Genomic DNA, 13,983 nt, shown 5'->3' with positions numbered 1-13,983 from the left:
ATCGTTTTTCAGAACCATCCGGGTTTTCGGGTAGAGATCGATCTAGATAGAATAATATAAGATTATCAACGCCTTCAGTAACTAGTGTGGGTAGCGTCCGAAATGTAAACAAACCAGAATGTAGTCATTGTATCCAAAATCACTTTGGTGAATGTAGATTGAAAGATGGACCATGTTTTATTTATGGATTTCCTTATCATTTCAAAAGAGATTGCCCGAAACGAACTGAGTCAAACAAATATCAGAATGCAAAATTTGTTATTATATCTACTAGAGGCAGAAGACTAGGAAATAATGGTACTGTAGGAGTCAGTAGCACTACACCAAAACAGGTTTTTAGCGGCGTTTTTTTAGGCCTTTAGTGGCGCTTTTTAGCGCCACTAAAGGTATTTGCAGCGCTTCCATAACCGCTGCAAAAAATGCCACTATCGAAAACGTTGCTAACGTTTGCAGCACTTACAGAAACAAACGCCGCTAAAGGTCATGTTCTTTAGCGGTGCTGCTACAACAAACGCCGCGAAAGAACATGACCTTTAGCGGCACATACCAACAAATGCCACTAAAGCTCATGTTCTTTAGTGGCGATTTTTTCCACAAATGCCGAATAGAACATGACTTTTAGCGGCGCTTTTATAAAAATGCCACTAATTTTGGGATTTTTGTAAAATAAAATTTTTAATTTTTTCAGCCCTCCTGTAGCAACAAATCAAAAGCAACCAAATCTAAACCAGCCAAAAGCAATAAATTTATATAATATTTCAAATTAAACAAATAAAATAATATTAATATCAATAAATAAAATAGAATTCATATTATTTTTACAAAAATGTTAAAAGTTAAAATGATAAAAATATTTATACAATACACTATGATGATTTGGTTGATGCCGATTGGACCTATCATTCATGGAAACAGAATTTTGCTCAAGTAGTTCATTCAGCTGCATCCACAATTCATCAACCTTTTTGTTCAAATTGTTTATGTCTGCCTCTGTTTGAGCTATGTGCTTAATATCTGCCTTTATCTTTATCATTATCAGAAGTTAAAAAAAGATTGATGCAAAATAAAATTTTAGATATACTAGTTAAATCTTAGTAAGCCATTGGCTACCTTTTCATCAACTGTATTTAGGAGAGTTACAGTTCCTTGAGAGGGGGTAAGTCCAGCTTCCAGAGCTGTCCTCTTATCTCTTTCCCTATGCAACTCTTCCTCTAGTCTTGACACCTATAAGTACAATTAAGAGGAAATCAAGACTGCACTATTATCATAAGACTAACATAGTGTCAACAATAAAACTCATTATTTTTGTGCAAGTAATGGATAACAAAAGGAAAAAAATAAACAATGATGACTTATATGCTTCAAATGCACCAAAATTTGAGCTTGTTTTAACCATGCGCAAAAGATTTGATATTTAAGAGGAAACAAAGAAATGCTTAAGGGAATATGTTGCCTTTAATACTTTTTTAAATATCAAAGTAAGCATCTTTACTGTTTCAGATACATAGCCTAACATAACTCCTGAAACAAAAGTGAAAAAAAAATAAATCTCCTCACAAACATACATCATTCTGAAGAGCTTGACAATGCCCATGCAGTGTCTTCTTTTGTTTTTCCAGGAAAATGTATGCAAAACTTCTTTATACAGATCAAGGGAACATCACTTACTCTTCTTTAGAAGGAAAATGAACAGGTTCCATAGAAAGCTTCTTCTTTGCCTGGACAAACAAACCAGAAAAACTAAACAATTAGTTGTTACAAGACTATAAACATATAGACCAACTTGAGAAATTCTAAGTTAGTAATAGAATGAATGCTTGGAAATACTTATTAGCTAAGAGAGAAAGTCAAACGAAGTAGGCCAAAATCGAATGCATTATAAATAAAGAAAATTAACACTTACAATTGCCCATCCCCAAACAGTGGGACGCTTAGCTCTATGGCCAAATTCAACAAACATATTGGCCTCTATTACTGAACTCTTGTTACTTTGATTATCCTCACTCTTTTGTAAATCATTTTCAGACAGCGAAGAGTGAAGCGAACTTGAAAGCTTCTTGGTGGCTTTTAAATCACCATCAGCTATAGAGGGCTCAAAACTAGAGCTCAAATAATCAGAATCCTGCAATCACAAACCAACCTGCTAACCAAGATCTTTTAGTTTCTCCAAAAGAAAAACATGTTTTTATTCCTTCCTGCTAAAAGAGCTTCACCAAAGAAATTCGCTATGTATTATTTCTAAGCCAACTTCTAAATTTGCAACTTGAATACCAAGATTCTTTTCTAAAATAAAATCTAAATAACCTTGTCTTTTTCCAAATACTTCTCAAATTTCACCTAAAACTAACAAAACTACAGCATGCCTCTTAAAACTGTTCTAGGGGTGATCACAAAGCAACCAAACCAACAGAAATTGAAAGAATCTGACTTGGACATAGTCACAGCCACCAATAACTTAGTAAACCCATCACCAACAATATTTCATTTCTACTACCAATCCTGAAATATAATACAATTAATAGTGGCCAAAAAAGTCCAAAAGCTTTATGCTAGAGAATCAACGTTTAGAATGCAACACATACATGGTGCATAAATAACAAATAAAGGGATATCAGAGTAACCTCTGTCAACATCCAATTAGGACATATACACAGGTGTTATAAAGAAGTCGAAAGAAAACAAGCAGGATATTGGTTCTCAAAGCCATTTGCACGTAGCCAAAGCCCAGAGAATTAATCAGTTTTAAAAAATCCAGAAGTAAAAATTTCTCAATTCTTATTGCCATATTTGTTGAGTACAAACAACTTGACAAAAACACATCCAAACTACAGATCATATTCATTGGTTCTAAAAGTTTCTATCCAATATACTGGCCACCAAGTAGAAACAACTAACAAGAAATTCAAATTATTTCTCAACATTGCTCAAGACCGAACGTGGAAAGATTTCTGAGAAAAAAAAGAACGTTACCGATTTCTCTGACGGCAGAGGAGTGCGACGGCGTGTTTGGTGACGGTTGACGAGTGCGACGGTAGACGAACGACAGCAGAAGGGGAACTTTCATGTCCTGGAAGTTAGGCAGACTAGGGTTCTTGATTTGGGGAATTTTGAGGAAATTTGGGAGGGAAAAATGATGTGTTTTGGGTATGGGACAAATTGGAGGGGATGAAGAAAGGACTGGGAATAAAACGACATCGTATTACTTCAACCAGTTTGAAACATTGCGGCGTTTTTTAGTAGCGCCACTAATGCCCAGGCAAAACGACACTGTTTTGAAAAAACTGAGAACAGAACTTGTGGCATTTTTACCTTAGCCCCGCTACTGACCACCTTTAGCAGCGTTTTTCCCTTAGCGCCGAAAAACCCATTAAATTCACAGCCAAAAACTGCACCGTTTTGTCTTCATTATTAAGAATATTTTGCGGCGTTTTGAATGTCTAGTTTATAGCGGCATTTGACATAAAAACGCTACTAACGGATTAAATTTGGGAGGGAAAAATGATGTGTTTCAGGTATGGGACAAATTGGAGGGGAGGAAGAAAGGACAGGGAATAAAACGACACCGTATTACTTCAACCAGTTTGAAACATTGCGGCATTTTTTAGTAGCGTCACTAATGCCCAGGCAAAACGACACCGTTTTGCGAAAACTGAGAACAGAACTTTGCGGCGTTTTTCCCTTAGCGCCACAAAATCCATTAAATTCACAGACAAAAACTACACCGTTTTGTCTACATTATTAAGAATATTTTGCAGCGTTTTGAATGTCTAGTTTATAGCGGCGTTGTTCATAAAAACGCCACTAGTGCATTAAATTTTCTATTGAAACGGCGTCGTTTTGACAAATTTTAATGCATAGTTTTGTTTAGGTAATATTTATAAAAATTAGATAAAATTATCAGTTTTAGTTTTTTAAGTAATATTTATAAAAATTAGGTAAAAAAATTTTAGTGTTTTTATTTCTTTTTTATTTTATTTCTATTTTTTATAATTTTTACAATTTTTTACAATTTTACAATTTTAAATTATTATATTCAAATTATTATATATTGCATGTCAATTTTAAATTAATAATCTTTACAATTTATTATTATCTCTTTTACAATTATATAAAGAACTTATTTAATATATAAATTAAAAAGTACTAATTAATCTAAATCTTAAACCCTAACCCGACCCCAAATCCCTAACCCCTAACCCCTAACCCTTAAACTTTATTTAATATATAAATTAAAAAACACTAATTAATCTAAACCTTAAACCCTAAACCCGACTCCAAATCCCTAACCCCTAACTCCTAAACTTTATTTAATATATAAATTAAAAAACACTAATTAATCTAAACCTTAAACCATAACCCGATCCTGAATCCCTAACCCTTAACCCTTAACCCCTAACCCCTAAACCTTATTTAATATATAATTAAAATACACTAATTAATCTAAACCCTAAACTCTAACCTAACACCAAATTTATAATCCCTAAATCCCTAACTCTTAGCATTTAACCCCTAACCCCTAACCCTTAACCCTTAACCCATAAACCTTAAATCACATTAACCCTTAAACCAGAATTCCTAATCCATAATCCCTAATTCCATAATCTATAAAACTTAAAATTGTAACTCCTAAACCGGTCTTAAATCCTAAATTAACCATATATACCCTAAACCATATTTATTAAACCCTATACTATAATGATAATTAAATTAAATATTTTAAAATTAATACTATCTTATCTCTTACAATTATATTTGAAATTATTTAGTATATAAATTAAAAATCAATCAGTCATGTACCCAAAAAAAATTTAAAATTATGGCTTAATAATAGTATTTTAATTTTTCTATTTTAACAAATATTTTTCTATGTTTTTTATTTCAATTTATTTCTACGTGTCATTATTTCAAATTAATCCATTTTTAACAAATATTCATTTAAAATTAAATTGAATTTTAATTAATATAAATAAACAAATTAAATATTAATTAATTCAATATTTTAAAATTAATACTATCTCTTTTATGATTATATAAGAAATTATTTAATATATAAACTAAAAAAATCAGTAATGTATCCAAAAAAACTTTAAAATTATTTTAAATAATAGTATTTTAATTTTTCCATTTTTAACAAATATTTTAAATTATTTTAAATCCCTGAGCATTAGTGGCGCATCCTCAAAAACGTCGCTAAAGCCTTGAGCATTAGCGACACTTTCTTAAAAACGCCGCTAAATCCCCGAAAGCTAAGAGAACGACGTCGTTGGGCTTAGGTTTTTTTCGCGGCGCTTTATCAAAAACGCCACTAAATCCCTGAGCATTAGCGGCGCTTACTAAAAAACGCTACTAAATCCCCGAAAGCTCAAAAAACGACGTCGTTGGGCTTAGGTATTTTTGCGGCGCTTTCCCAAAAATGCCGCTAAAGCCCTGAACATTAGCGGCGCTTACTTAAAAACGCTGCTAAATTCCCGAAAGCTCAGAAAACAGCGTCGTTGGGCTTAGGTTTTTTTGCGGCGCCTTCTCATAAACGTTGCTAAAGCCCTGAGCATTAGCGGCGCTTACTTAAAAACGCCGCTAAATCCCCGAAAGCTCAGAAACCGCTTCGTTGGGCTTATGTTTTTTTGTGGCGCTTTCTCAAAAACGCTGCTAAAGCCCTGAGCATTAGCAGCGCTTTCTTAAAAACGCCGCTAAATCCCCAAAAGCTCAGAAAACGACGTCGTTGGGCTTAGGTATTTTGCGGCGCTTTCTGGAAAACACCGCTAATGCTTATTTTCAGCGGCGTTTTCTATGAAACGCCGCTAATGATCGATCTTTAGCATCATTTTTTATCCAACTGCCGCTAAGAACGCCGCTAAAAGCCTGTTTTGGTGTAGTGTAGAAGTAGGACCAAAGTGACAGTTACTTGATATAAAGCTTAGGTTCCTGCCAGAGCTTATGTAATTCGTCCACGTGAGGAGGCTTCAGCCCTAGATGTTGTAATAGGCCCAATTTTCCTGGGCCCAAAAGCACAAATATATAAACCAAATAAAAAAAATTAAAAGTCTATCAATCCAATTACAATGGGCCGAATTCAGATTGAAGCCCAAATACCAGACCCGATTACAAACCCAGTAGCCCAAAACAAAATTCAAGAGCAGGAACCTTAGCCGCCGTTCCTGCCCTAGCCTCTGTCACCTCCGCACGAGCACGCCTCTCCCCACGTACGTGCCACGTCCGCGCCTCCATACCCGTACACCTCAACGAACACACAACAGCAAAAAACGATAGAAAAGGGGCAACAGAGGGGATTTGAGATTGATTTTATTTTTTCTTTTCATTTTTCTGTAATTCTGGCTATAAAGCCATTCAAACATCTGTAAGGGGGACTCCTCTTTTCACGATTTCAAGAAATAAAAGAACAGATCCAAGGTTATTTTTTCATCAGATTCGTACTTCCTTTTTTATTTTTTACATTAAATAGAAAATAAAAAGGAAAACACGTTTACCGTTTACACATGGTTCTCGTGCCATCGGAGTCTTCCGTTGTCAGAGCCAAATCTAAAGACCGCCGAGAGCCTCCTCCTTTCGATTCTTCGGGGTTAAGAGGGCTTGACCCTCAAAGATCTTGCAAGCCACGGGCTAAAAGTGCCCTTTTGCGTATTGCCAACCACCGCGCATGGTGGGGACAAGGCGGCGCAAGGGTGGAGCCCTAGGCCGGACTTCATGTGGCTATGGAGCAGAGAGATGCTCTTTTTTTTTCCTTTTCTTTTTTCGGTAGCTGTTTAAAATGTTTTTAGGGTTTTTTTCTTAGCTTTAATACACAACTAAACGGCGTCGTTTTAGCCATCATGACCCGCGCGCGATCCGAACCGCTCCAGGGGGATCCGCGCGTTTTCATGAAATGGGTTATTTGCGCGCGGGGTCCCTCCGCTTTTGCAGCGCTTTACAATTAGCCCCTTTTTCCTTCTTTTCTTTTATTTTAATTTAGCCATATAATTTTATAGTTGTTTCATTTCAGTCCCACGAGGAGCGTTGCGCATATGGCTAGGGGTAATTGCCCAATCGGTCCCTCTCCCTCTATGCGCGTCATGGATTGACCTTTTACCTTATTTTATTTTTTTTTCTCCCTGGGATTTTGTTTTATTTTCAATTTAGTCCCGTTATTTTATTATTATTAAATTAATTAGCTATATTATTATTATTACTATTATTATTGCATTTATTATTATGATCATTTACCCATTTATACTTTTTTAATTTTTGTTATATGTACATATTCTTATATACACATACTCATATTTTTTTATATATATTTTATAATTTATGTATACATATATTTATGTCTACATACTTTTTTTTTAATTTTTATAAGTGTATATTTATATATGTACATACTTATATATTTTATACTTTATAATTTATATATACATACATATTTTTTTCAATACATTTTCAAACACACATACACATTATCATTATTTACTTGTTTATATATTTTTATTATTTTCAAACTTTGTTGTATTCATACACATATGTTTTTTATGATTTTATTTATTTTCATTATTATCTTGAACGAATGTTCTAATTTTATTTCCTTAAATGCATTGTTATTTTGTATGTTATTGGTTTATCCTTTTATCTAATTTATTTTCATTGTTATTACTCACATCATTTATGCTACAATCATGCTATTTCATAATCTTCAAAAGAAAGGCTTGGTGTTCATCGTTTTCGATTGGATTGTGCCCTAACTTACTGAGTTTCAATTCTTTTCCATGAATTTAGATGGCCAAGTACTTATTTTGTTAAAATCATACAATTTCAAAGTAAAATTTTTGAGATTTCTAGATGTCGGATTCTAACTTACTGGATATGACATTTTGTTATCTTGATTTTAAAATAAAGGCAATATTTGATGTTTAAGAACTTCGGGAAATTAAACCCTAACTTATTGGGTTTTAATTTTCCGTTTGACCCAAATAATCGGATATCCTTCTCAGAAATGCATAGGTTTTAAAAGTCAAGAGATAAATTTAATTTGGAGGATTTAAAATGTTCCACTCTAACTTACTGAGTGTGACGATTTATTTCTTTGAAATAAGTGAATCTCATCGTCCAATTCATTTTACTCAAATTTTCTTTTCGAAGGATCGTATTTTAAAATCTTTTCAAAGTTTCGACACTAAGACATTAAACAATCGATTCGGTACCAATTTTGGGCGTTACGAGGGTGCTAACCCTTCCTCGTGCGTAACCGACTCCCGGACCTATTTTCTCAAATCTCGCAGACCTAAAATTTATTTTTAATGGTGAACCGATCACACATAAAAGATCAGTGGCGACTCCCATTTTATTTTCAAAAGTCGATCCCCATTTTTCAAAATAAAAAAATGGTTTCGATAGATGTTATTACTGGTACCTTTTCTATCTTTGATGTTACTGTGTATGCATTAGTTGACCCTGGATCAACACATTCATATATATGCACTACGTTAGTAACTAAAAAGAATTTACCAGTTGAGTCCACCGATTATGTTGTTAAAGTAACAAATCCATTAGGTCAGAATGTCGTAGTTGATTTGATATGCAAACAGTGTCCACTGAAAATTCAAGATTATGAATTTCTTGCTGATTTGATGTTACTACGATTTAACGAATTTGACATTATCCTGAGAATGGATTGGTTGACTGTTCATGCTGCTGTTGTAAACTACCGACATAAACAGATTGATTTAAGATGTCAGAATGGTGAATTGATTTCAGTTAAATCCATAAGGTCTGATTGCGTTTCAAATAAAATTTCAGCGATTTCAGCACAAAAATTGATCCGTAAAGATTATGATGCATTTTTAGCTTTTATTTTAGATTCTAGAATAACAGAAAAGAAAGATGATCAAGTGCCAACAATATGCAAATTTACAAACGTATTTCCTGAAAAGTTGTCGGGTTTACCACCAGAGCAAGAAGTTGAATTTGTTATTGAGTTAATGCCAAGGACACCCCTAATTTAAATTGCTCCATACTGAACTAAAAGAATTAAAAGCTCAATTACAAGAACTAATTGATAGAGGTTTTATTTGACCGGATACATCAGCGTGGGGTGAACCTGTTTTATTTGTGAAAAAGAAAGATGGGTCGATGAGGTTGTGTATAGACTATCAAATATTGAACAAAGTCATGATAAAGATTATCAACAACTAAAAGGTGCCACAGTGTTTTTGAAGATTGATCTCATATTTGATTACTATCAATTGAGAGTGATAGATGTTGATGTACCAAAAACAACATTCTGAACTCGTTACGGACATCACGAGTTTTTTGTTATGCCTTTGGATTAATGAATGCTTCGACAGCATCTATGGATTTACTTCCACACATGTGGTTACTGCAGCCTGTATCCACATACCAAACATTTAGCTCAAGTTCTTGTTCAACTTAAACTGCCATCAACGAGGTCTATGCTTCTTTGTTCTCAACAAAATGTGATTGCTCATCATTTTTCACTTGGTAGCCTAACATAACATTCAAAATGATAATAACCAAATTTTTAACATCTGAAGCATTTTATCTTTGATTTATCAAAATCTCATCCTTTTCTTTTATTATGGTCATTATTGATTCTATAATTCCTTCAGCCATTTATGTTGCCACCATCTCTACTACCCCGATTTCTACTTCCTCTACCTATACCTATACCTCTACCTTTACCCTTTCCTCTATCTATAGAGTCTCGAAGTCCCACGTCAAGGCTAGAAGTTGTGCTCGCTTCACTCTGATAGAACATTGATACTTGTTCTTGATTGGAATCTCATATATCATTGGAAGTTTCTTTACAAAGAATAGTCCCTATGATGGGACAATTGATATCTTGAAAGAGATAAATTTTCGCATTCAAGTCTTTCAGCTTTCTCACTTCGAACTCTGCTTTCTGGGAATTCATCAAATTTTCTCATTTTGTAGGCTCTTCGATACTTGCCCCAATAATTGGCTAATACTCCTTTGGCCATAGGAAATTCTCCGTCAACATACTCCAATGATCATAGTGACCATCAAAACGAAGATTGCTTAAACAAAACTACTTTCTTAGGCCATAGGTGAAACATTTTATAGGCTAACAAGAACAAACCTGGCTCGGATACCACTGTTGCACTTACAAGTCGAGAAAGAGAGAAAACCAAGCTTTTAACTCAAATAAGAGAATATGATTTATTGAATTGATTAATAACTCCAAATGATTCTAACCTTTTATAGGCTTTACAATAGCTAAAATTAATAAGCTTAGAGCTAAAAATAGCAAAACTAAATACTAGAAAAATCCTCAACCATATTTGGTAATCCCTAATTTTTACGGATGATTTATTTACCAAATATAAAAAATAGCTCAACAAAAGTTACATGGATACCTTGTACGAGGAGATAAATTGTATTTTGCCTCATTTATTAGAAAATGGGTAAATTAGTCTCTGTGCATTAGATAAAAAAGCAAACTAGTCATTTTTGTTAAAAATTTCTCCCATTTTTACTGTTAAAAACTAGTACAGCTGATGGAATAACCAAATAATTACATGTGGTGTGCCACTTGTGCCTAATGCTAACGTGCAAAGCCCGACTTTTAACAATAGAAATGGATAAAAATTTTAACAGAATGACCAGTTTCCTCTTTGGTCTAACGTGCATGAACTAATTTTGCCATTTTTCAGTAGATCATAGGACAAAATACAATCCAATTCATAGTATGAGGGGCTACATGTTACTCTTTCCTCTTTATTTTCTACAATTTGTAGCTTATGCAATCAAGAAATCATGACTACTCTATTTCTTGCAAATAGTTCCCTAGGAATGTAAGGTCATGCATTCCCTCCATTAATTCAATGGAGTTGAATTTAAATTGGATAAATATCAAAATTATATATGAATTTTGATTTAATATCTAATTTAATACATTAACTTTAATTTTATATAATTATACACTTGAAATTTTGATCGTGGTTTAGATATATATAAATTTATTTTGGTTCAACTATATACATTTAAAGAAATAAATATATTTATATAATTATATATTAGATAAATATAATTATCTGTATATGCAATATGTAAATGTAAAACAATTCTATATTGATAATTGTGTTAGTGATTTGTGAAAAACCTATGTATAAAATTGCACAAAATCAAAGTTCATATATAATACTATAAATTATATCACTTGCATATGCGTGTGAAAACTACGTATTTAGAACATCGATGTTTATTTGAAAATAAAATACAATAAATAATGAAATGTATGGTTTGAAACTAATTAATAATAACAAATGAAATATGTACAATATTAAAATGGAAAAAATGAGATTAAATTGTGAGTAAAACAAAATTTTAGCAAATAAATACATCATATTAAGAATACTAAATGAGTACAATTAGTTATCATGGTATTGTCATCAATCTTGAGTTGGTGTCGAGTTAACTTGTAACAACAACTCAATCAACAACATTATTAATATTAAAAATTTCATCACACGCGTATGAGTGTAGAAACCACGGATTTAGAACACAAATATGTGTTTATAAATAACATACAATATATACAATTGATGGAAGTAATAAAGTATGCATAATAAAATTAAAATGTATAAAAAAATTAAATAAAGCTTTAGGTGAGTGGTAAATTAAATGTTTTGTTAATACAATTGGCTCATGTTTGAATCCTATCATATGCATATTTTTATTGGTTTTTTAATAAGAAAACTAAAGTTATAACTTATTTTAATTATGGAAGGGCATTTTCATAATTTTCCTAATCAATTTGGTGACCCGTTTGAGGGTGACACCAACTTAGTCAGGAGCTTAAATAATAGTATAGGTTATACTTTTAATTGAAGTTCATGTATAATTTTGAAAATTATTCCATTTAAATTAAGGATAAATCCAAAAGCATGGACTTTGAATTGGTGCAATTATTCGTATGGAACTTTGATTGAGATCCAAATATATATATGAAACTTTAATTTTGATTCAATTATACACATTTAAAAGAATAAATACATTAATTTATTTTTATATTAGATATATAATTATTTGCATTGGAATATGTATACTTAAAATGGTGCTATACTGAAACTTGTGCTAGTAATTTGTGAAAATTAAATGAAATTAATATTTCATGTATAGCGTTGAACAAAATCAAAGTCCATGTATAACATTACACATCGAACCAAAATTCATTTGTACTTTTGAGATTTGACCCTTTATATTATAAAATGTTTATATATGAATTTAATTTGAAATTTGAAATTGACAGCTAATTTGAATTAATGACTCTTTTTATATATTAATTACGTCTACTTTACCATTCATGTTTGAAATTTATGATTGCTATATATTCTCGATAACATTGTTTTTAAAGTTACAACATAAAAATGAAATATGTTTTTACTTTAAGGACTTATTTTGCAATTTGCTCTTCTAAACCGAGAACTTGCCCCGGTCCAAATCCAAAATCAGAAAGGTATAAAAATGAAAATGCACCAAATGTTCCCGGACAAATTTTAAATTGTAAATTGTAAATTTAAATATTTTAATTGAGTTTTTTAAATAATTATTTTGTTGTAATTAACTTTTTCGTTAATTATATTGATTGTACACATTAGTTTCTTTTTTTTTCAAATTTATATTTAAAATTCTCATTATCCTTTAAATTCTTCTCTTTTTTATAAATAAACAAAAATAAATAATAAGTTAGGTAATTATGTTACAGTTAAAGTATTTTTTAAATTAATTTTATTTATTATTTTTATAAAATATTTTTAATTTCATATTTTTATTTATATAAATAAATACAAAAATAATAATCTATATATTAATTTAATTTAGTTTTTAACAAATAATGTCCTAAAATTTGCTCTTTTACATTATTTTTATAAAATTGTTTTATTTTCCTTCTTTACTTTTTTTTTTAAAATAAAGTAATTCTTCAAATATATTGTTTATGAAATATAACATTTTTAATTAATTAATTAGGAATGTTTTTTTTATAATTCAAATACTGAAAATAATTTTTATACTAACTAATATAAAAGATTACCTATTTTGTATTTATTTTTAAATAGATAAATAAAGAAAATGAAATTATATATTTTATGTAATTTACGATCCAATACAATTTTTTTTTGTAGTTTAAAGTTGAATAGATAAGAATAAAAGAAGTATAATGGGAATAAAGAAAATTTATTATTGTAATATAAATTATAAGAATTTTAATTAAAACGTTAGTTTAAATTATAATATAGATTTATTTATTTTCTATATTTATTTAATTAAAAATATCTATACTATTCTCTTTTAAAATCTATAAACTATAAATTCGGCTTTTTTATCTGTATAATGCACATAAAAAAATTAAATACTGAAATGGTATGCCAATACCATTATTTACCAAAATGCTACGTTTAAAACAATAACAATGGGTTGAGGGAGAGAGATGGGTGGCAACCATATTTTTCTAACACACTCGTTGAATCATCATTACAAAATTATGTGTTTAAAAAAATTTATTTTTAAGGGTGGAGGGGAAGAGATAGGCAGCACCAGTATTTTCTGGTGCAAAAATACGGTCTGATTGGTGGAGGATGAGAGAGATGCGACACCGGACTGAAATGTGATGACCTAAAATATTTAAGGAGCTAATATGTAAATTTTCCATTTTAATTTATTGCTAAAAAAAAGGTTTTAGGGTGCCCGTGGCACCAAAATTCAAAAAGGTTAAATTGCTTCATAAGCCATTTTTATTTACTATTTTCTTTTATTCTCTTTCAACACAAAAAAATAGAGAGGCTTATTACCAATTAGTTCAAAAAGTTTTTTCTACCAAAAAGTATTTTTGTAAAAAAAAAATTTAATTCCAACTGGAAATAATTTTTGTCCAAAAATTACAAAATAAATTTAACTCTTATTTTAGACCAAAAATTACAAAATCTTACGCGTCCTTCATATCTTCATAGGCTCTCC

The 13,983-nt window shown here is 31.1% G+C and overlaps 1 long non-coding RNA gene across 4 annotated transcripts; it reads right to left on the bottom strand.

Annotated features, from left to right (window-relative positions):
* Positions 1-763: 763 nt before the first annotated feature.
* LOC107904129 (uncharacterized) lies at positions 764-3,274 on the bottom strand. Of its 4 annotated transcripts, none has more exons than XR_001686129.2 (4): positions 2,971-3,274; positions 1,904-2,140; positions 1,669-1,718; positions 764-1,224 (listed from the first exon to the last, which is right to left on the bottom strand). It is a non-coding gene; the product is annotated as an uncharacterized lncRNA (long non-coding RNA). The 4 variants fall into 4 exon arrangements; XR_005914242.1 differs by having other exon boundaries at positions 1,566-1,718; positions 2,971-3,168; XR_005914243.1 differs by having other exon boundaries at positions 1,566-1,718; positions 1,904-3,168.
* Positions 3,275-13,983: the final 10,709 nt, after the last annotated feature.

The sequence above is a fragment of the Gossypium hirsutum genome, chromosome D05 (genome assembly GCF_007990345.1).
Source record: "Gossypium hirsutum isolate 1008001.06 chromosome D05, Gossypium_hirsutum_v2.1, whole genome shotgun sequence".
In the NCBI taxonomy this organism is placed as follows: Eukaryota; Viridiplantae; Streptophyta; class Magnoliopsida; order Malvales; family Malvaceae; genus Gossypium; species Gossypium hirsutum.
Note: the sequence above shows the minus strand (reverse complement) of the source record. Positions and strands in the feature narration are given on the sequence as shown.